This window comes from Mytilus galloprovincialis, chromosome 10 (assembly GCF_965363235.1).
Source record: "Mytilus galloprovincialis chromosome 10, xbMytGall1.hap1.1, whole genome shotgun sequence".
In the NCBI taxonomy this organism is placed as follows: domain Eukaryota; kingdom Metazoa; phylum Mollusca; class Bivalvia; order Mytilida; family Mytilidae; genus Mytilus; species Mytilus galloprovincialis.
The window spans coordinates 64440671-64463303 of NC_134847.1; the positions used below are offsets into that span (position 1 = coordinate 64440671).

At 32.0% G+C, this 22633-nt stretch overlaps 1 protein-coding gene across 3 annotated transcripts in view; it reads left to right on the forward strand.

Annotated features, from left to right (window-relative positions):
• The window catches only part of LOC143048112 (dorsal-ventral patterning tolloid-like protein 1), a 153512-nt gene that overhangs the window by 23592 nt on the left and 107287 nt on the right, over positions 1–22633 (forward strand). For 2 of the 3 annotated variants that reach the window (XM_076221579.1, XM_076221578.1), the window contains one exon: positions 2436–2522. The exons of the other annotated variant lie outside the window; for it this stretch is intronic. The gene's annotated coding sequence lies outside the window, so the exon portion shown is untranslated. The remainder of the gene's footprint in view (positions 1–2435; positions 2523–22633) is intronic. 3 annotated transcript variants of the gene reach the window in all.

A 22633-nucleotide genomic window follows, 5' to 3' on the forward strand; every position in this document is an offset into this window, starting at 1 on the left:
GGGTTTGAACCCTGCCAGGTCACAAAAGAATTTAAAATTTAGTATTTGTTGCTTCTACAGTAAGCACACAGCATTTAGGAGTAAGGGAAATGATTGGTTGGCTCAGAGTCAGAATAATCCAACTCAGCATGTTGGTCTAGTACAAAGCAGGGTTAACATTCATATTATATTAACATATTCATGGCCTGCATATGCATTTTATTTCCCTCTAAACCTAAAACATATATCCCACCATCATCATCATCATCATTCTATAAAAAAAATGTGTTTTCTGCAGATCTTTGGGTGACATTAGTACAACTTTGAGCATGACATATATTCTAAAGCTAATTATAAAATAAAAAGATGTGGTATGATTGGCAATTAGACACCACTCCAACAGAGACCAAATGATACAGAAGTTAACAAAATTAGGTCACTGTTAGACTAAAGACTGAGTTGACCATTAGTTATATTTTTTAAGTTTCATTGTGTATTTGTGTTGTTGTCTTATTGACATATTTCTCACATGTTTTATTCACATATATATACCCTGTCACAATATTTCATGTTCAATTTGTTGCCTGTATCCTAATTATATTGTAATAATACAGTTATATATAACATGGCTGCAGCCTGTTGACTAGACTTTCACTGTCAGTCTTCATTAAAGCACCGTTATAAAGACTGGTATTGTGATAATGAGCCATGATGTAAAGCTAGTTATTAAGTTGGAGAAAAATCTCAATTCCAAAATTAGATACTGTACTTTGAATCTCCTTGTTTGTTTGTGAAAAAAATTGTTATTGTTTAAAGTGTACAATGAATTGTTATCTGATTTGATTTAAAATACTCTGAATTTGAAATGTTTGCATGCATTTGTTATTGAAATTGTTGAAAAACAAACAAAAAGGCTAGATTGATTATTGTGTTTTTAGGAGATGCTTAATATACAAATAATGCTATTGGTATTAAATTAATGCTAACCTATCCTGATGGAATTTTCACATTAATAAAAACATTGCAACTTTATCTTGATTTACAGTATAAACTAGTGGTACCTGCCATTCATAGATACATTTCTGACTAAATGTATAGAAAATATTTTCCATTGTCATCCCTGTACATCCAGAGGCAAATTAGTAAGGGGATGGGGATAGTGTGGGGGCAAGGTGTTCTGTAAGGCCCTTCTTTTTGTGGGAAAAATTTGGTTGATATATCATATATGACACTGAAGCATGGCTAGAGCGACCCCCTCTCATGCAGTCAGTGGGCCCCCTCTTGTTATCATTGTAATTATTGTTTTTACACCTGCACATGAAGTGCAAACTTCTAGGTAAAAAACCTACTCCAAGGCTGAGATTTCATATGATGACTATTATTGTTTAGGTTGCTTCATACAAGGAAGTTCTTCATGGTTGTCATAAATTCCTCTCTTTGTAATATTTGCTATCTCTATCATGATTTGGTGCAAACTTTTTGAATTTTTTAATCAATGAATGTGACATTATGACCTTTTGTTTGCTTAGGAACTGCAAATTGTTTTAATCACTTTTAAAGTTCATGTTACTTCCAGATCTTTTGTTTTACTTAAATTTTAGTCTCCTCAGTTTTTTTCTGTACAGTGTTTTTGCATAATAGACTAATGGTTTTTGTCCTGTGGGTATATTTCTTGTTTTATTAATTTTGTAGTGAAAATCACATGCATGTAAGTTAAAACTTACATTGACTATAAAAACCCATGTTTTATTTATAATTTCCTGAATGTAAATTTGATGGTTAACCAGTTATTTTTGCAAGGGTTCTTTTTATAATTAACAGAGTGACATGTTTTAGCCAGAGGGGAGCAATTAAAGTCTCTTAGGAGCCTCTAGTTTGTATTCAGATTTTGATTAAAACCTCGACAACTCCATGGAATATGCAAATAGGCACTGTGCATACTGTGTTTGCTCTGGGATAGTTACAAATCAATATAATTACATACATTCTTTTAATTCCAGATTACAGTCTGAGGTCATGTTGTGCTTTTGTATTTTCATTCATTTGCTTTTAATGCTTCAGTTATTCTTATGCATCAGTGTTATGAAAGTTGTCCTTATAGCATTGTATAGTGTTGATTATCAATATTTAGAGTAGAATAATACATAACAAACATTAAGCAAAAAAAAACCTAGTATTTTAAAGTGTAACAACAGCTGGTAGTCACTTGAAGTTTATAGCTTTGTTAAAGAAAGTTGTTTATTGATCAGTATTGAAATATGTTCTCATTGCCTGGTGAGAAACCTTCAATCAAGTTTGGCCTTCGTGTTTAAACATAGTTTGCCTAGTTATACAATGACTGAATTTCCGAAGCTTATCTACAGTTTCTTCGTTTTAATTTCACTTAATTAACTTGATAATAATTAATGAAGGAAATGATAAAGTCGTAAAATATTTGATTATAATTTGTGTTTTAGAAGTAGTGCTATGGATATGGTAGAGATCTAACTTTACGGACGTAAAACAGACATTGGGAGATATTCCTGGATGTTTTTACTTTTACTGTAAGTTCTCTTTATATTTAATACTTCCTATTAGATGCCATGCTATCTTATGTTTAATTTGTTTAAACCTTAATTACTTATTTACATGAATACTCATGAATGTTTGATATTTCCAACTTCATATACTGAACAACTGAAAATATTCACCATTATCATAATTTATTATAGTTTTAGTGTTATAAAAATCAAATGATTTGATTGCTTAAAGAAATAAATGAATGTGTTAAATAAATTTACACTAAGTTGTTGCCAATAAGGAATTTTAACTTCAGACTTAATTAAAAGAAGTTTTCCAATACTGAAAAAAAGTTTATTTAACCCATCAATGAAAAATATAGTACTGCTATGAAATTGAAATTTTCTACTTGTTAGCTAAATTGACATAGACTTTGAGCAAATAAAATTATATGTAAAGTATAAAAAGGAGGAAACTTTCATTGATGCACTTTTTAGATAACGAAGTGTTGTTGATAAGCTAGAGAGATAAGAGAATGCATAAAGAGTTGAAGACAGATCGAATTGTACTATTAGATCAGATTTTATAATAAACTTAATAAATTCATAAGTATACATTGATGAATGATAAAGATATAAAAATAATTGTGTTAACTACTAAAGATCTGTATTATTTCCAAAAAGATTTTAGATATATAAAATCAATATTAATTGCAAACATTTATCCTTTAAAAGAATAAATATGGTGAACAATGATATTAAAATGACAAGTGATTTGAAGTTTTTCAAGACTTTTTGACTGATATTGAGGTTTTTGTTTCCAATTCTTTTTTGCTTAGCGCACTGCTATTGCAAACACCTAGTAATTGAATTTGCTAAAACTCCTGTTCCCTTAAATTAGAAAAATTCAAGTAATGTCATATCTATCAAGAAAAACAGTGTCAGAACTTTGAAAAATAGATTTATTCCCAAATGAAGGTGACATTTTGGTGCGAATAAGAATCTGAATTGTAGACAAATTTGTCTGACTGCAGTCATATATTTCAATGAAATGAAATTTGTCTACTGTTTTTTTAGAAAATCATGTTATTTCTAATTCTTTTTTTCAACTTTGAACATTGAAAGACTAACACCATCATACGACAAAAGACTTTAAAGACAGTGTAATTGAATTTTACTATACAATTTACCTAAACACTTTCTCTCCAGAGGCAAATTTTACTAAAGTAAAAGTCTTTTAAGATATAATTATAAAACATAAATTTTGGCTTGTGATTGGATTATATTCATTACTGGATTTCCTCTGTGGTAGATTATCTCTTTTAGACTGAAGCCAGACCATAATTCCGATCGTAAAATCAGCATCAATTTGTTCCTTGTCTTATGCAGACCTTTAGTGTCTCTACAACAGTAACCATACAAGGAAATTACAAAGGACAAGATAAGCTCTTTATGATATATGTAATTAAATTTTCAGTAGATTTATGCTCCTCCTTTGGCTTTGACATAATAAAAATAAAAGCTAAAGTGATATTTATGTCCCATGGATTAATTGGATCCTGTCTATTCAGCCTGTTTATAGATTTCAATAGGATGGTCCTGTGGCATTGGAAAATTATCAGTGATCAATTTCCTTAAAAATCTTACCAGAAATTTTACTCGTAAGTTACGAACATTTCAGTATAATGACCAATTTTAGTCTAAATATTATTTGCTTAAATCAGCTTTTGGTTTTTTTTTAAATCCAGACTTAGGATTAGATGATATTTATTGTATGATTTATATTGCTACAGAATATTATATGCTTCTGAGCAATCTGAGGTCTGAATATACTATTAGCTAATTACGTGAGGGTTTGGCGCCATCTAACATTTTTTACCCTGCCTCTTAAATTTCTATTTGTGTCTGTCCTAAGTTAGGAGCCTGTAATTCAGTGGTTGTCATTGTATATCATGTTTGTTTTGTTTGTTTGTTTATTGTTTGCATTGTTTTTACATTTGTAATTTCTGGGCTATTTATAGCTTTTGACGCAGTATGGGTTTTTGCTCAATGTTGTAGGTCATATATATGATTACCTTTAGTTGTCAACTTCAACATCATTTGGTCTCTGATGGAGAATTGTCTCATTGGCAAGAATACAAAATCTTCTTTTTCTTTTATATTAGCTTTGAACTTTTAATTTCATGTCATATGAAGCATTTAATACTATCCTTATATTTCAGTATTTTATGGCAGTTTGAAAGAGTATAAGTGAATACATTATGGTAGCAAAACATATAAAATGGTATGTTGACCTCTTAGTGTTCTTGTCTGGTTTTTATCTCATCTGTGACAACAGTCCATTTTGAGGCCACTTTGTCAAAGTAAAAGAAGCTTTGATAGCCTGAATTTGTGCAAAATGATGGTTGAAAGATGATCTTTTGTACAATATGTGAATTTGATACCACATTTGGTCATGCAATTGTCAATGTAGAAGGTACCTATTGATTTTGAGGTCACTATGTCTATGCTCAAGGTCAGCGTAGAAAGAGGGATACTGAAATTGGTCTTAAATTTTGATTTCGGAACCATGTTAAACTTTCACCAAACTTACTTGAAAATAGCCCGTGGATAGGAAACCCTAATGTTTCAGTAAGTCAAAGGTGAAGGTTACAGTGTCTATGACTGAAACTTTGGGAAAAGTCTCATTTTAGGAAATAGTAAATGTCTGTTGAGATTAAGATTTTTTTCTGATTTTTGACGAATGATGCTGGTGAAAAAGGTCCTCATTGATTTTGAGGTCATTGCAGCAATTGATAGACTAAAAAGTAGGCAAAATGTTGGATTTCTTTTGAACCATGTGTCCAACCTTCTTTCAAATTTGATTATAAAGACATCTTTACTGAATTTTGGGGTCTAAAGGTAAAAGATCATAGTCTTACCAATGTTTTTGTAAAATCATATGCATTGGGGAAGACAATATCCTTTTGATCATTTTAGTTTTGAGGTCTTTTGTCTAAGAAAAAGTTCACAGTTTACAGCATCATATAAGAGCATGAAATTTGGAAAATTAATGTTTTGTAATGTAAAATATTTTGTCTGTTTCTTTTACTCAATCATTTCAACTAGGCTGAAATTTGAATTATTAAACAGCTACATACATGTACTTTAAAGTTCACTGGTATCAAAATTTAAATATCGGTTATAAAAAATGTGTTTTACAGAGTCCACTGAGTGAATATTATAAAGGTAGAAAATGAGTTGTTAGTTTATTCGATCTTCACTATTATATGCAATCTTTATGGTCAGAATATGCAAATTTTAATTGTAACAGTTGTGATTTGTAATAACAGAAAACTAATGTGTACTGTGTTCACTTGAAGCAGCTGCAGGTTAACAATTGAAGGGTAAGGAGAAGAAGATTTTATACTTTTTGTAAAAATTCTTGATTTACTGAATCATCCTTTTGTTATATATATAAGTTACTGTCAACATCATTTATATGCAGCTTAATACTGTCTAGGTACACACTGTGTAAATATTCTCTATCACATGTGTCTTCATGTTATTTTTTCTAAACTATAGACACCTTTGTGAAATTTATTTTTGTGTATAGATATAACCAACATGAAGACACAATTATAGAGGACACTCAAAAACACATTTCAAAAAGGAAGTTAATTAGGTCATTAGTTCTCTCGTTTGAATTGATTTCCATTTGTCATTTTCAGGACCTTTTATAGCAGACTAAATAGTAAGGGTTTTGCTCATGTTTTAAGGCCTTACAATGACCTGTAGTTGTTAATTTCAGTGTCATTTTGGTCTCTTGTGTAGAGTTGTCTCATTTGCAATCATTCCACATCATCTTTTTTATATAACAATTCATCACAAACACAAATACACATTTCATAGAGGTTTATGTTTCCTTTAAACTTTGGTATCTATTTATAAAAATGAACAAATAAGATAATACTATTGCAGGAAGCTTTATACATCTGAATTTTCCTAAGGGTACATTTTTTCTCTAATAAATTTCCTCTTAGTAATTCAGACATATTCCTCATTCTGACATAACCCATACAGCAACAAACGCAAGTAGCTGGAATCCTTATTTAATTCTGAGCTTGTCAAATTTAATTCTCACCAGACTTGCCATGGATTAATCTTGGCATGCCTGAAACCATTGACGATGTCAACACTGAGAAATGACAAATCGTTGATTTATAAACAGGTTTTATTGGCTCTCATCATTGATTTCAGTTTACATGATAAATTACTAATTGGCAGATTACATTAAGAAAGTGCCGAGAAGAGATAAGGAAATATTTAACTTCCAACTTCACTGTCATCATTTATTTTTTCTAAAATAAAAGAAATTACAGAACTTTGACTCCCATTATATTGGAATCATAGTTTTCTTTTTGAAAGTTTTACCAGAAACAATTGAAGTTATCTCCCCTTTTTTCATAGAAAGCACAAGAGGTTTAAATTGATATACATGTGTAATGAACAATCTTCTGAGTGTGAAAAATACATTTGTGTTTTGGTTTCCTTTTATCTTAAAAATGCTAGTCTCTTACACATATTTTCTTGAAATTGTTGGTTAGTCAATCTGAAAGAGGAACTTTAACCAATTAGCTGAATTTAGGCTTGAATATATTTACTTTAAAACACAGACAGCCTTCAACACTGAGCAAAACATAAATGCTACATAAGGCCATGGCAAGACAAAATGTTAAACAACTCCAGAGAGAGTAATTGCCAGATTTAATGCTAATAGCAACAAACCAAAAATAAATAAGGCAGACAGCAACCAACAACAAAGTTCCCTATTTGTTTGAAGATTTTAAATTTGTATGAAAGATTTGTTATACCAATTACACAGTCATGTTTTATACGAGAGAGAGTAATAGCCATTTGAAATGTAAAATAGTCTTGAAAATGCTGTTTCACCTATATGTTTATAGATATCATTGAAACTCATATAATATATAGAGGATATTTAAAAATTTATAAGTCAAGATATTAAAAATAAATTGATGCCACTTGATATATTTGTGACAGTTATGACCATTAGAAGCATGAGGCAAATTAATATAAGATCTGTGAGTTCTTATTTTTATGATTTGTTTGTGGATTTCATTGAAATTTATTAGAAAAATTTGAATATCAAACAACCCCTGGATTTTTAAATGAGCACATCTTTAAAGATTTTTATGAGAGTTATATATGCCCATTAGAAAAGTAAAATTCACATTGAATAGTTTAGTGGGCACTCTCAGGATAATATTTGTTGAAAGACTTCAATCAAATTGATATAAAGATTTTTCCTCAAGTTTGAAACTGATTTGATGCGGTACAATTTTCCTAGAAGTCTTTTAGCTCTCTGAATTGTAAAAAACATGGAAAATAATGGTTGTCACATATCATTTATTCTTTTGTTCATTGTTTTATATACTTGTGTTGTGATTTGCACTACTGTCACAGGAGACTGAGAATGTTCAGGAACCCTGTTAACATATGTAACCCTGCCACATTCTGTATGTGCCTGTCCCTAGTCAAGAGCCTGTAATTCTTTGTTTTTGTTTATAGTTTTGTTCATTAATCAGGCCTTTGACTTTTCAGGCCTTTTATAACTTGCTACATGGTGTTGTCTTGCTCATTGTTAAAGACTATACAGTGAGTTATAGTTACTTAGTTCTATATGTCATTTGGTGTCTGTTGGAACAAGTTGTCTCATTGGCAGTCATAGCACATCCTCATATTTTTAGATTTGTGTATGCATTTCAGTGAATTTTTGTTTCAAATATTGATATTATTAGTGTATTCTACTGTGGATTCATTATTATTCGTTGGATACCAATTCTCATGGGTTTCGTTGGTAGAAGTGAACCACAAACTTAAATGTTCAACACATAGCATATTTTCATTATGCTTTGTATGCAGAGATTGGCAAAACCACGAAATCAAGTACCCACGAATATACAAGTTTTCAGCAATCCACGAAAATAAATACCCATGAAAATAAATGAATCCACAGTAATTATGTTTGTAAATGATAATCCTTCAAAAAATTTCTATAACTTGTGGTTTTCCATTTGTATGTCCATCCAACATTTCTTAAAGGATGTGGGGTAAATTATGGTAACAGTATTACTGTCTATAGTTGAGAAATAAGTTTTGATTTTTATCAATTAAATTCATACTTTTTGCACACATACACATGTTAAGTTACTGGCAAGGGTAACATTGGCCTTCATTAAGGATACAATGGTAATAAAGCAGGATTTCTCAACTGGGATCAATCTAATAAAAAACTAAGGAAACAACCATTATGTTTATCAATAAAGAGGTTTTATTTCAAAATCACATGCAAATAGTCTGTTAGAAAAAACTGAACACTTGTACATTAAATTATTTTGACCTGTTGGAGCTCTATTTGAGGAGTTTTGCGGGAAAAAATATGGAAATTGGATATTTGATTTTTTTTATTGTGATAGATATATACTAATAATTCAGTCCTTGTTGTGCTACATTTAGAGCAGGAAATTTGTTAATGTTTATATATACATGTACATGCATAGCTTACTTAATGAACTTTAACAGTCAAAATGTTGTGTGATATACAAACTAGGAATTTGAGCCACTTTTCATGATTGATTGATTGATAGATTGTTGGTGTTTAAAGTCACATTCAACACTTTTGGCTATATCATGACACTCACATTTTATTGGTGGAGGAAGCTGGAGAACTCTGAAAGAACCATTAACATTTGTCAGGAAAACAGACATTCCTAGTCAATTGTAAGAATCTATCTCATGTGGGTTCCAACTCACAACCGCACTGTTAACAGGCTAGTGATAGAGAAGATGACCTACTTACACCACTCAGCCACCAAGCCCCCATTCAGTTTTCATATGAATGGCAGATATGTGTAAAGGTTTTGATATAAAGCAGCTTAGAAAAGGAAAGACATAAGCATGATTTTGTGTTACAAATGCAAATTCTTATAGTTTTACCTGAATATCAATATGACTGAATTTCAAACAAAATTTCTGATTTATCATACAGTAACAAAAATACCTGGTATTACAAATAAAAGAACTATGATCATTCTGTATGAAATTAATTATTTGTAAGCTGAAAATAATGTAATTTAGAATAAATAAGTTATACAACAGACTAATACTCAAGTTTAATGTTGTTTTGAGCTGCAGAGATTTCTGCTTGTGCCAAGAATCTGGAAGATACATCAAAATAGTATGCCATAACTACTTGGATGGCAAGGTTGTAGTTCAGCAGTATAAATTGTTCTCCTCTGTAATTAAACTGGCAATTTCATGCTCTGTGATGAGTCTTTGTGTAATACAAATTATTTGTTCTCTTATTCAGTCTTTTAGCTTTGATTACTTTCCTTATAAATATGATACCAGACTATTTTGTAAACCAATTGATTTATTTCTATAGTATGCAAATTCATCAAATCGTTTTTCAGCTTTTTCTTGCAATTGATCTTGAAGAATTTGATCATCTGAGATGAACATGTGTGATTGTAAAATTTGCGTTAATGTGATATGATGTTCGGATGTAGAAACTCTGTGTATTTCATTCTTAAACATGGATTATTTTGATTGACAACATAAAAACAATGGTGTAACATTTAAATTAGAATTTTAAGGTAATTTTATTCTCTTTTCCTATTTTGAAGAGCTATGACAATAAATCAAGTGACCATTTTTTGTATTTTATTGCCGATTTCTTGTACTAACTCTATAATTTACATTGTATTTTGCAGCTGAGGAACATTTGATCAATAAAATGTTGTAATTGGCATTTACTATTCAAAAAGCTTTTTCAACCATCACAAGAATCTAATCTTCAAGTTTCATAACTGAAGAATATAAAATGTCACTTGATTTAGGAGAGCAAATCTTTTATTGTTTGTCTTTAAATTTTAATGCATAAGCAGATACCTCAATGAAGTTGATACAGGTTTCAACAGCTATGGTTAAAAAGTGTCTCTCAAATTATAGCTTTATTCTAAGCTTAATTTGTGATGTTTTTTAAAAGATTTTAAAAGGAAGTTGGTAGCATACAAAAGAACTTCCTACGTTTCATGTAAGTTTTTTCGATTTTATGTGAATTTTGAATTTAGTTAAATATACTTACCTGTTACTTATACTATTGACTACATTTTAAGTTTAAGAATGCTCACATTGCAAAACTAGAGGCTCTAAAGAGCCTGTGTCGCTCACCTTGGTCTATGTGCATATTAAACAAAGGACAAAATTGTGTTTTGGTGATGGTGATGTGTTCATAGATATTTACCCACCCCTGTGATGCCATATTACTTTACTGAACACTCTTGCTGTTAACAATATATCTATCTATAATGCACTTTGCCCAATAGTTACAGAGAAAAACATTTTGTGAAAATTTATCAAAATTTACCAAATTATGAAAATTATTAAAATCTGACTATAAAGGGCAATAACTCCTAAAGGGGTCAATTGACTATTTTGCTCATTATGACTTGTTTGTAAATCTTACTTTGCTGTACATTATTGCTGTTTACAGTTTATCTCTATCTATAATAATATTGGAGATAATAACCAAAACAACAAAATTTCCTTAAAATTACCAATTCAGGGGCAGCAACCCAACAACCTGTTGTCCGATTCATCTGAAAATTTCAGGGCAGTTAGATCTTGACTTGATAAACAATGTAACCCATGTCAGATATGCTCTAAATGCTTTGGTTTCAGAGTTTTAAGCCAAAATCTACATTTTACCCCTATGTTCTATTTTTAGCCATGGCGGAATTTGGTTGGCAGGCCGGGTCACTGAACACATTTTTAAACTAGATACCCCAATGATGTTTTTGGCAAAGTTTGGTTAAATTTGACCTAGTAGTTGCTAAGGAGAAAATTTTTTGTAAAAGATTACAAAAATTTAAGAAAAAATGGTAAAATTGACAATATAGGGCAATAACTCCTTAAGGGGTCAACTGACCATATTGGTCATGTTGACTTATTTGTAGATCTTACTTTGCTGAACATTATTGCTGATTACTCTATCTATAATAATATTGGAGATAATATCCAAAATCAGCAAAATTTCCTTAAAATTACCAATTCAGGGCAGCAACCCAACAACAGGGTTGTCTGATTCATCTGAAAATTTCAGGACAGATAGATCTTGACTTGATAAACAATATTACCCTGTCAAATTTGCCCTAAATGCTTTGGTTTCAGAGTTATAAGCCAAAATCTACATTTTACCCCTATGTTCTATTTTTAGCCATGGCAGCCATCTTGGTTGGCTGGCCGGGTCACTGGACACATTTTTTGAACAAGATACCCCAATGATGATTGTGGCCAAGTTTGGTTAAATTTGGCCCTGTAGTTTCAGAGGAGAAGATTTTTGTCATTTGGATAGATGATCAAGATTTCAATTTTTTCATTTTATTTTTATGTTTGATGGGTTAATGAAATAACCTATTTTGAACCTAGAAGAAAGTTAAAATAATAGTGACGAGGAAGAAAATCACACAAAAAAAATAAATAATCTAAAATCTCTTATTATAAATGTTTTATTAATAAGAGAAAATGAATTTGAAATTTCTGAAAGGGTGTTCTTGTTGATATAACATAAATGTTTTCGATGTCAGAGTTTTTTGCTCTGGAAGTAAAGTTTGAATAAAGTCAACTACTTTTAAATATGACTGATTAAACACAGATGAATTTGGTTTGCATACAAAATTGTTGAAAAAGTTATAAGATTGAATTGCTTCTTTATTGTCTTTTTTTTCATTCACAAATCCACCATCAAAAGCATTGCATTCAACCTTCCTATGAACACTGTAAAATTCTTTTATTAACCAAAAAATTGAGGGGTCTGCGACATGCATAATAAATTATTTTTGTATTATGAGAATGTTATTTCAGACTGAAAAGATAAATGAGATAGATTTGACTGTGTGTGTTGTTCATACTGTTATAACTGACTATTTGGTAGGGACTTTGCTCATTGTTTAAGGCTGTACGGTGACCTATAGTTGTTAGTTTCTGTGTCATTTGGTCTCTTGTGTAGAGTTGTCTCATTGGCAATCATATACCTACATTTTCTTTTTTATAAATATGGTCTGTTTGTATAGTGTATTTTACTTCAATCAGAATCTTTAATAACATGGAGTTTTTTTTGCATGTTTACTAGATGGTGAAACTTTTGTTTATATAGTTATTAAATCTTATCAAAGTTGAAACAGAATATCAAATGAAAGTAAAACAATTTTTTACGGCCTTCTTGTAATAAAATCAACAGTATCAACTAATTTCAAAAGGAATATCATAAGATTTTCTTGAAATGCAATAATTGGCTAATGGCTATGACAAATGTCATTACATGTAATATAATCCCCTTCAACAATCTCATCCATGGTCAAGCATGAACTGACCAATATTTCTTAGACTTAGATTTTATCATAAACATTTGATAGACATTCATCAGACAAACTAGCACACCTTTTGAAAGAGTTCTATCATATAGGACTAACTGTGGGTTATCATTCCTGGATACATTGGTTTGTAGGTTTCGTGGGTATAAATAAACCTCAATAATGCTCAATATACATATACATTTTCTTTGGGCTTGTACTAAGCAAAATTTTCAAACCCATGAAATTAGATAACCACAAAAAATAAATGTATCAACATTATACATATATGTTGGTCTTCTTTGTGGCTATTTGAAGATAATATAAGCTTAATGTAGCATAAAGTCCCTGATTAACGTTTATATAACTACTTTTGAATAATTGTATTTGTTTGATTATATTTCCCTGATGTAATACATTAACTCTTTCAAATGTTGTTGTATTCTTTAATCAGATATTGGTAATGTTGTCATAATATAAGAAAATCACTAGATGCCAGGGATGAAAATACAAATTGTATGTGCTAATACAAGTTTATAGGAGAAATCTGCAGGGTGACTGCCAATGAACTGAAAGATTCTGCACCAATTATCAAGCAGGCATTCATAAACACAGTGTTTTAAGGATATATATATCCAGGGATTAGTAGATTTGATGTAAATATTTTATCATTTGATGCAAGCTAACTAACAGTTATTATCAATAAACACTAAAAAAACAGCTGGAGAATAGTAACTGTAAAGGCTAAGGCAAAGGAATTTCTATGTTATAAATAGACTAAAACTTTTTATATGAGAAGTGACCACATAATTAGCTGATTTGCAGAAATCAACATAAAAAAATAAGGGGGCATTAAGGGATGTATAAAAATTCAATGAGATAGCAACCCAACAAAATTTTATAAAACCATATATCTAGCTCAAAAGAATGACAAACATTTCATAGAAGAAAAGTCAATAAAAATCAGTTTAAAAGATTAAGCACTTGACTTAATAGTACAAATATATTTGTATCACAAAAAATGGAAGCGGCAACACTAAATGATATCATTCAAATGAAGCTCAGATGCAGTCATAGAAAGCAAGCTCACAGCTTCAACATAAAATAAGCCCACTGGATCATAGGCTTCTTGGTTGGGGCAAGGCAGAATGAATGAGATGGGTTATTTTACGAGTTTGTGAGCACTCAAACCTGGACAATGGTGTATCAAATACACAACATTAGAAAACACTACAATAAACATATTTATTTCACTCTTATATTTGCCTCATTACTTCCAAGTACAAATGTATATATAAAACCTCAATGTCAAGAAGAGTACAGATAAACGAAGATCATATGTCAATGACCAAGGTTAGGCCTATTTGGTGTACAGAATTTTAATTAAGTCTTTTGGTGTGTTTAGTGCGCATTTGTGTATAATGCGCACCCACTTTGTGGTCAAAGAAACGAGATAAAAAAAGTTTATTGGTCATTCTAAAATCATCAAATGAAACTTAGTAACTTAGGCAACTGTATAAAGCCAAAGGGCCAAGTGAGTTTTCCCCATCACTTTGCGTCCGTCGTCCATCGGCGTTAACTTTTAAAAAAATCTTCTCCTCTGAAACTATTATGCCAAATTTAAGCAAACTTGGCCACAATCATCATTTGGGTATTTAGTTTGAAAAATGTGTCTGGTGACCCGGCCAACCAACCAAGATGGCCACCATGGCTAAAAATAGAACGTAGGGCTAAATGTGTATTTTGGCTTATAACTCTGAAACTAAAGCATTTAGAGCAAAATCTGACATGGATAAAATTGTTTATCAGGTCAACATCTATCTGCCCTGAAATTTTCAGATGAATCAGACAATCGGTTGTTGGGTTGCTGCCCCTGAATTGGTAATTGTAAGGAAATTTTGCTGTTTTGGGTTATTATCTTGAATATTATTATAGATAAAGATAAACTGTAAACAGCAATAATGTTCAGCAAAGTAAGATCTACAAATATGTCAACATGACCAAAATAGTCAGTTGACCCCTTAAGGAGTTATTGCCCTTTATAGTCATTTTTTACCAATTTTTCGTAAATTTTTGTTATCTTTTACAAAAATCTTCTTCTCTGAAACTACTGGGCCAAATTTTACCAAACTTGGCCACAATCATCCTTGGGGTATCTAGTTTAAAAAATGTGTCTGATGGCCGCCATGGCTAAAAATAGAACACAGGGATAAAATGTATATTTTGACTTATATCTTTAAAACCAAAGCATTTAGAGCAAATCTGACATGGGGTTAAATTGTTGATCAGGTCAAGATCTATCTGCCCTGAAATTTTCAGACGAATTGGACAACCTGTTGTTGGGTTGCTGCCCTAAAATTGGTAATTTTAAGGAAATTTTGCAGTTTTTGTTTATTATCTTGAATACTATTATAGATAGAGATAAACTGTAAACAGCAATAATGTTCAGCAAAGTTAGATCTACAAATAAGTCAACATGACCAAAATTGTCAGATAACCCCTTAAGGAGTCAATATTGAACAACTTTTCGTCATTTTTATACGACTGCAAAATTTGAAAAATTTTTCGTCGTATATTGCTATCACGTTGGCGTCGTCGTCTGCGTCGTCGTCGTCGTCGTCGTCGTCGTCGTCGTCGTCGTCGTCGTCCGAATACTTTTAGTTTTCGCACTCTAACTTTAGTAAAAGTGAATGGAAATCTATGAAATTTTAACACAAGGTTTATGACCACAAAAGGAAGGTTGGTATTGATTTTGGGAGTTTTGGTCCCAACATTTTAGGAATTAGGGGCCAAAAAGGGCCCAAATAAGCATTTTCTTGGTTTTCGCACTATAACTTTAGTTTAAGTTAATAGAAATCTATGAAATTCTGACACAAGGTTTATGACCACAAAAGAACGGTTGGGATTGATTTTGGGAGTTTTGGTTTCAACAGTTTAGGAATTAGGGGCCAAAAAAGGGCCCAAATAAGCATTATTCTTGGTTTTCGCACAATAACTTTAGTTTAAGTAAATAGAAATCAATGAAATTTAAACACAATGTTAATGACTACAAAAGGAAGTTTGGTATTGATTTTGGGAGTTTAGGTCCCAACAGTTTAGGAATAAGGGGCTAAAAAGGGACCCAAATAAGCATTTTTCTTGGTTTTCGCACCATAACGTTAGTATAAGTAAATAGAAATCTATGAAATTTAAACACAAGGTTTATGACCATAAAAGGAAGGTTGGTATTGATTTTGGGAGTTTTGGTCCCAACAGAATAAGGGGCCCAAAGGGTCCAAAATTAAACTTTGTTTGATTTCATCAAAATTGAATAATTGGGGTTCTTTGATATGCCGAATCTAACTGTCATGACTGTGTATGTAGATTCTTAACTTTTGGTCCCGTTTTCAAATTGGTCTACATTAAGGTCCAAAGGGTCCAAAATTAAACTTAGTTTGATTTTGACAAAAAATGAATCAGTTAGGTTCTTTGATATGCTGAATCTAAAAATGTACTTAGATTCTTGATTATTGGCCCAGTTTTCAAGTTGGTCCAAATCGGGGTCCAAAATTAAACTTTGTTTGATTTCATCAAAAATTGAATAAATGGGGTTCTTTGATATACCAAATCTAACTGTGTATGTAGATTCTTCATTTTTGGTCCTGTTTTCAAATTGGTCTACACTAAAGTCCAAAGGGTCCAAAATTAAACTTAGTCTGATTTTAACAAAAATTGAAATCTTGGGGTTCTTTGATATGCTGAATCCAAAAATGTACTTAGATTTTTTATTATGGGCCCAGTTTTCAAGTTGGTCCAAATCAGGATCTAAAATTATTATATTAAGTATTGTGCAATAGCAAGTCTTTTCAATTGCACAGTATTGCGCAATGGCAAGAAATATCTAATTGCACAATATTGTGAAATAGCAAATTTTTTTTTAATTAGAGTTATCTTTCTTTGTCCAGAATAGTAAGCAAGAAATATCTAATTGCAAAATATTGTGCAATAGCAAGATTTTTTTTTAATTGGAGTTATCTTTCTTTGTCCAGAATCAACTTAAATCTTTGTTATATACAATATACAATGTATATTCACTTTTTACTACCAACTGATAAATTAAAATAATCTTTACCATTCAGTGATAACAAGCAGTTTTTTTACATCTTAATATTTTATGATGTATTTAAATGAGTAGTTATTGTTGCAAACTCCATTAGAAATTTTAATTGAGATTAGTTTTGGAATAAGGGAAAGGGAGATGTGATTAAAAAAATTGGGTTCAATTTTTCTCATTTGAAATTTCATAAATAAAAAAGAAAATTTCTTCAAACATTTTTTTGAGAGGATTAATATTCAACAGCATAGTGAATTGCTCTAAGAGAAAACAAAAATTTTAAGTTCATTAAAACACATTCATTCTGTGTCAGAAACCTATGCTGTGTCAACTATTTAATCACAATCCAAATTTAGAGCTGAATCCAGCTTGAATGTTGTGTCCATACTTGCCCCAACCGTTCAGGGTTCAACCTCTGCGGTCGTATAAAGCTACGCCCTGCGGAGCATCTGGTTGTAACTTGTACAAAAATCTTCTTTTCTAAAACTATGGGCCAAATTTAACCAAACTTGGCCACAATCATTACTAGGGTATTTATTTTAAGAAAGTGTCTAATGACCCCGCCTACCAACCAAGATGGCCGACATCAGTAAGTACAGTAACAGGTGAGTGACACAGGCTCTTGAGAGCCTCTAGTTTTTGTCTTCCAATAGTCTGCCTAGTGTTAGCTCTGAATGATCTGGAAGAATGGCTTTCTTTGTAGATTTAAAAAGCCAAATTAACAAAAATTTGAACATTCCTACATAATTCAAATATTTTATGCCTAATCTCTTAAACAAAGTTATCATTGTATTTTATAGGAGTATCAAACAGGTATCACATATGAGGCAGGACTTGATTTAGTACTTGATTTTGATGATGGGGTTCCTTGTGAAATTAAACATGTTTGAGTGCTCATAGGTTTTTCATTTTTAGCTATCATAGCTTTGTCAGTTTCTTTTCAACTTGTGAGTTTTAAATGTCCCTCAGGACCCTTGGTATCTTTTGCTGTTTTTTGACATTCCTTCATATTTAAAGTTTTTAATGATTGAGCCCAAACATAATGAGTATTGCAGCTTTTATGTTTTTAACTAAGGTAATTTGTGGTTACTTTTGTATCTGTTACAGGTTACATTGAATAGTTTTGGCCTATAACATGCATTCTGATGTAGATAAATGTAGAATGTTAAAGTAGTTTGTTTTGCAAATACCATTAAAGCAAAATTGCTGTCTACATTAATTAAGTTTATGATTATTTTTATTGATATCTATAATAAAATATCCATTTCAATAATGTTTTAAGTGTGCAGCATAATGAGTATGTATGTAATCTAACATAAATCATTCAGCTAAATTTTAGTAAACAGTTGTTTTTTGTACCTTAATTTTATTATTGCAATGAAGAGTAAACTTCTTCAAGCAAAATGAAATAAGTTCCCAGTAACCCTTACATTGAACTTCAGTGACTGACCTAAGGAGGGGCTCTCTCCAGTTACGCTTCAGTGATTCCCTATATAATCAACCAAATTTTTCCCACAACAGGGGGGTCCTGGGCCCTCCCAGGCTCACCTGGATCTGTAAAACTTGGTTGGTTGATAATATATTATAACTCCAGCTCCTGTGGAGAGAAGAGTAAACATTACATAATATACAGATATAACACATTCCCGCGTCTTTCTTTAAACTAAAAGTTAATTGTCTGTTGGCAAAACTTGAAATGTTAATGGTCTATTCCATGCGAGAATTTAAAATATTTAAGAAAACAAAACAAACGTCTAAATTTTTAACATTGTCAATTTGAATGTTCGGTTTCAATTTCATGGTCCTTTCCCAGTACTGAGAACTTTGATCAAGGGATGGAAATCAGCTCCTGCTTTAGTTAAACAATCCGATATCTGGCTGCTGGTTTTAATCCATGTGACTGTGATGTCACCAAGACTAACACTTTCTTTGATGCTAGCTAAATCTAAACACAACCGTTTCTCAGAAATAAGTTTTGTTGAGTGAATGTTTTGACACAGAGATTTGTTGTCTGTGAAACACTTGATTGGAATAGATTCTCCTGCATTTAATTTTATCATTTCTTGAAGAATGCTACTTACAAAATAGCAAGCATCTAGTCCATCATCAAGTGATAAAGCTTCCGCAGCTAGAGTACTTTTAACAACTCGTCTGATTTTCTTTGAAGACCAAGAAATTGGGCAATTTTTTCCATTTTGTCCGCGTAGAAATATCACATATCCACCGGCACTTGAAACACGATCAGATAAATTGGCATATGAGGCATCGGTATAGAGTATTAACTCAATGTTCTTTAGACTTTCTAAGTTTGGATATTTAATTCTGTATGAATTGTTTTTAGCTTTTCTGATTACTTTATTCAACTTTGATTGAGTCTTAGCTTCACTTACCTGTACAGAAGTAGAAAGATCCAAAACATCAAAGCACAAATCAGGTCTACTCTGTGTGGCAATCCAGTGTAACTGACCAACAATTTCTGGATATATACCATTCTTAATGTCAGCTCTATCAACTTGCTTCAGTTCATCTGTATAATCATGTTGTTGTAAGTATATATCATTGCCTTCATGTTGAATATTTAGACCTATATATCTGAAACTACTGTCTAGTTCTTTCCCACAATCAAATTTGTCCCTTAGTTGACATATAACCTGCTTTTTGAAATGTTCACTTCCTGCCCATAGAAAATCATCTACATGCATTAGGAAAAGTCCTTCAAGATTGTTGTTTTTGTGCCAATAAAATATGGCAGGATCAAGCTTAGACTGAATACACTCTAGTTGTAGAAGTTCTCTTTTAACACTAAGAAACCAGTTCCTAGAGGCATCAATAAGCCCATAAACACACTTGTTTAGTTTCCATGCTACTGGTTTATCAGAAGAAAGCTCTTTTGGAGGTTTTACAAAAATAATTCTGTCTACTTCTTTACCTTGTAAAAATGCTGCCTTTATATCTATTGAATGAATGTCAAACTCAGCAGTAGAAGCTATAGCTAAAAATAATCTTAGACTTTCTTTGTGTACGGTTGGTGAATCTGATTTTACTTCATTTTCTTCCTCAAACCCTCTCACTACCAACCTAGCTTTCACTTTTCTTTCTCCATTCATTTCTTTTTCTGTAATAACCCATCTTGTTGACATTAATTTTTGGCCTGAATATGGAATTTCATCATAAACTTTAAATGATTTCCAATTGTCCATTTCTAGCTGTTTAGCATGTTTCACTTGGTTCTCATTATGCCTAGATTGAGGAACAACAACTGCATTAACTTCATCTACATCTTGTTCTGTACGCCACTCTTGAACATCTTTAGCAAAATCTATGCCAACCTGAGCATCTTCATTTTCATCCTGAAGGTTCAAATAAGCCCATTTTTTTCCAGTTGATTTACCACCTTTACTCACAACCTTAGCTTTGACCCATGTGTCATTTTTTTTCATTTTGTATACTATATTTTCTCCAACATGTGGAATGTCTTTGGTTTTATTATCTTTTGGCCTTACAGGCTGTTCAAGGTTATCAAATGCTGCTCCAGGTGCAATATTTTGATCTACTTGTTCATTGTCATCATTTTGCATTTGAGGAAGTTGTATATTTTGCTGATGATCATTTTCATTTTGTACAGGTTCTTGTTCCTCTATATTCTGTTCCACATTTCTATTGTTGTTTTCCTCCTCCTCATCACTATCATAAATTGCAGTTTGATGAATTTTCTCTCTAACTGGTTGTACATTGTTTTTGTTTACATTTTGTTGCTTAGATGGGATATCATTAAACTCTGTTCCACATCTGATAAGCCTACATGGATGAACCCTGACATATATACTTCCATGCCTTACAAACACTACTTTGCCATCTTGACCAAGGACGGTTCCAGGTCCTTTCCACTTATTATCATCATCTCTTTTGTAATAAACTTTATCTCCATGCTGAAAACATTCACCAGAGGCTCTAATTTTATGACGTAGAGCCCTTCTTATTCTTTCTGATGACTCTGCTTGTATGAAAGCACGTCTACCAGAGTGCAATGCATTTAGATGATTGGCAAATGTCTGACTGACTGTATTGTGCTCCAAAGCAGGAGGTTTATCATTAAGCACATTTGGCAAGTTTGGGTTTGTTCCAAAAACAAGTTGATACGGGCTCCATCCATATACCATCGAGAGACTGTTTTTTGCATTCAAAGCCCATACTAAAGCTACTTCTAGATTTAGTTTTGGTTGATCTTCCAATATTTTTGCAACACAGTCATCAACTACAGCATGATTACATTCACAAATACCATTCTGCCAAGGACTATAAGTAGCAGTATTCATTACATCAATGTTTAGGTTAGCACACATATCACGGAAAATTTCATTTGCAAATTCACCACCATTGTCAGCTAGGAAACGCTTTGGAGGTCCCATTCCACTCCCTATCCACAGAGACATTATCTTGTCCGCTATGACATCTGGTATTTTCCTTTTGATAACTGTAGCCAGACTAAATCTTGTTGCAATATCAATTAAATGCAAAAAGTATGTGTTAGGTTTCCATTCTTTCAAATCAACAGCAACCACTTCATTGAACTCTGTGGCCAACGGAAGTGAGACCACTGGTCGAGCTGGAGTTTTCTTATATTTCTTGCAGACATCACAACCTTCTGTTATTTCATCTACACAATCTAAGTGTTCTTTGGTATAACCACCTGCATCTTTCAACAAAGTTTTCAGTCTTTTAGCTGATGGATGAGCAAACTGCTTATGTAGTTTTTCTATGATTTTGGTTTTGTCTTTGGTCATTTGTGTTGCTACAAGTGCAGCGGCTGTAACTTTAATATCAATTTTCAATTGCTCTATTGGTACACAATAATGCCCTGAAGATGTACACTGCAGTTGAACATCTTTTCCGAATATATTTGCACTATCATTTTCAAGATCTAGCTTCATTTTTGCTTTCTTCATGGAGTCCTTACTCAACAACAATGGTATATCGCTTGTTACAACATCTGCCTGAATTTCACATTCAACACCTGCAATAGCGCATGGAAAAGTTACCTTCTTTGTTGATTGCAGAACTGTACCTCCACCAAATTTGAAAAGAGTTTCACTTGGGTTTTCCACTACTTTTTCCCTTATAGAAGAGTCTAGGGAGTCTAAATAACACTTCATCCATGTTTCCCCTGCCACAGTGGAAGTACAAGCACTATCTAATATTGCTGAATTGGCAGATTCCGTCAAAAGAACAAGAGCTTCCTGTGACTTATTTCCAGTAAACAACACAGCTTTTTCAACACCTTGATTTGCCTTGGCCATATTTTCATAAGAGTGTGGGCATTGCTTTACTAAATGTCTAATTGAATCACAACTGAGACAACGTAGTGGCAAACCATCAGGTCCATTTGAATTGACAGATTTGTTGAATTTTGCTTTGTAATTAGAGTTGCTTTGTGGCCTATAATCACCTGCTCTATTTGAACTTTGATTCCCTCTGTATCCTCTACCTCGTCCAAAACGATTCCTTGAATAATTTACCTCTTCATCGGCCATACATGCTGATTCCACTTTAATTCTGTCTCCCATATCTTTGCTAGCTTGCTGTCCAAAAAACTTTTTAAGAGAAGTTGCCATCTGCTTGAAGAGTGATTCTACTTGCTCGTAATTGAC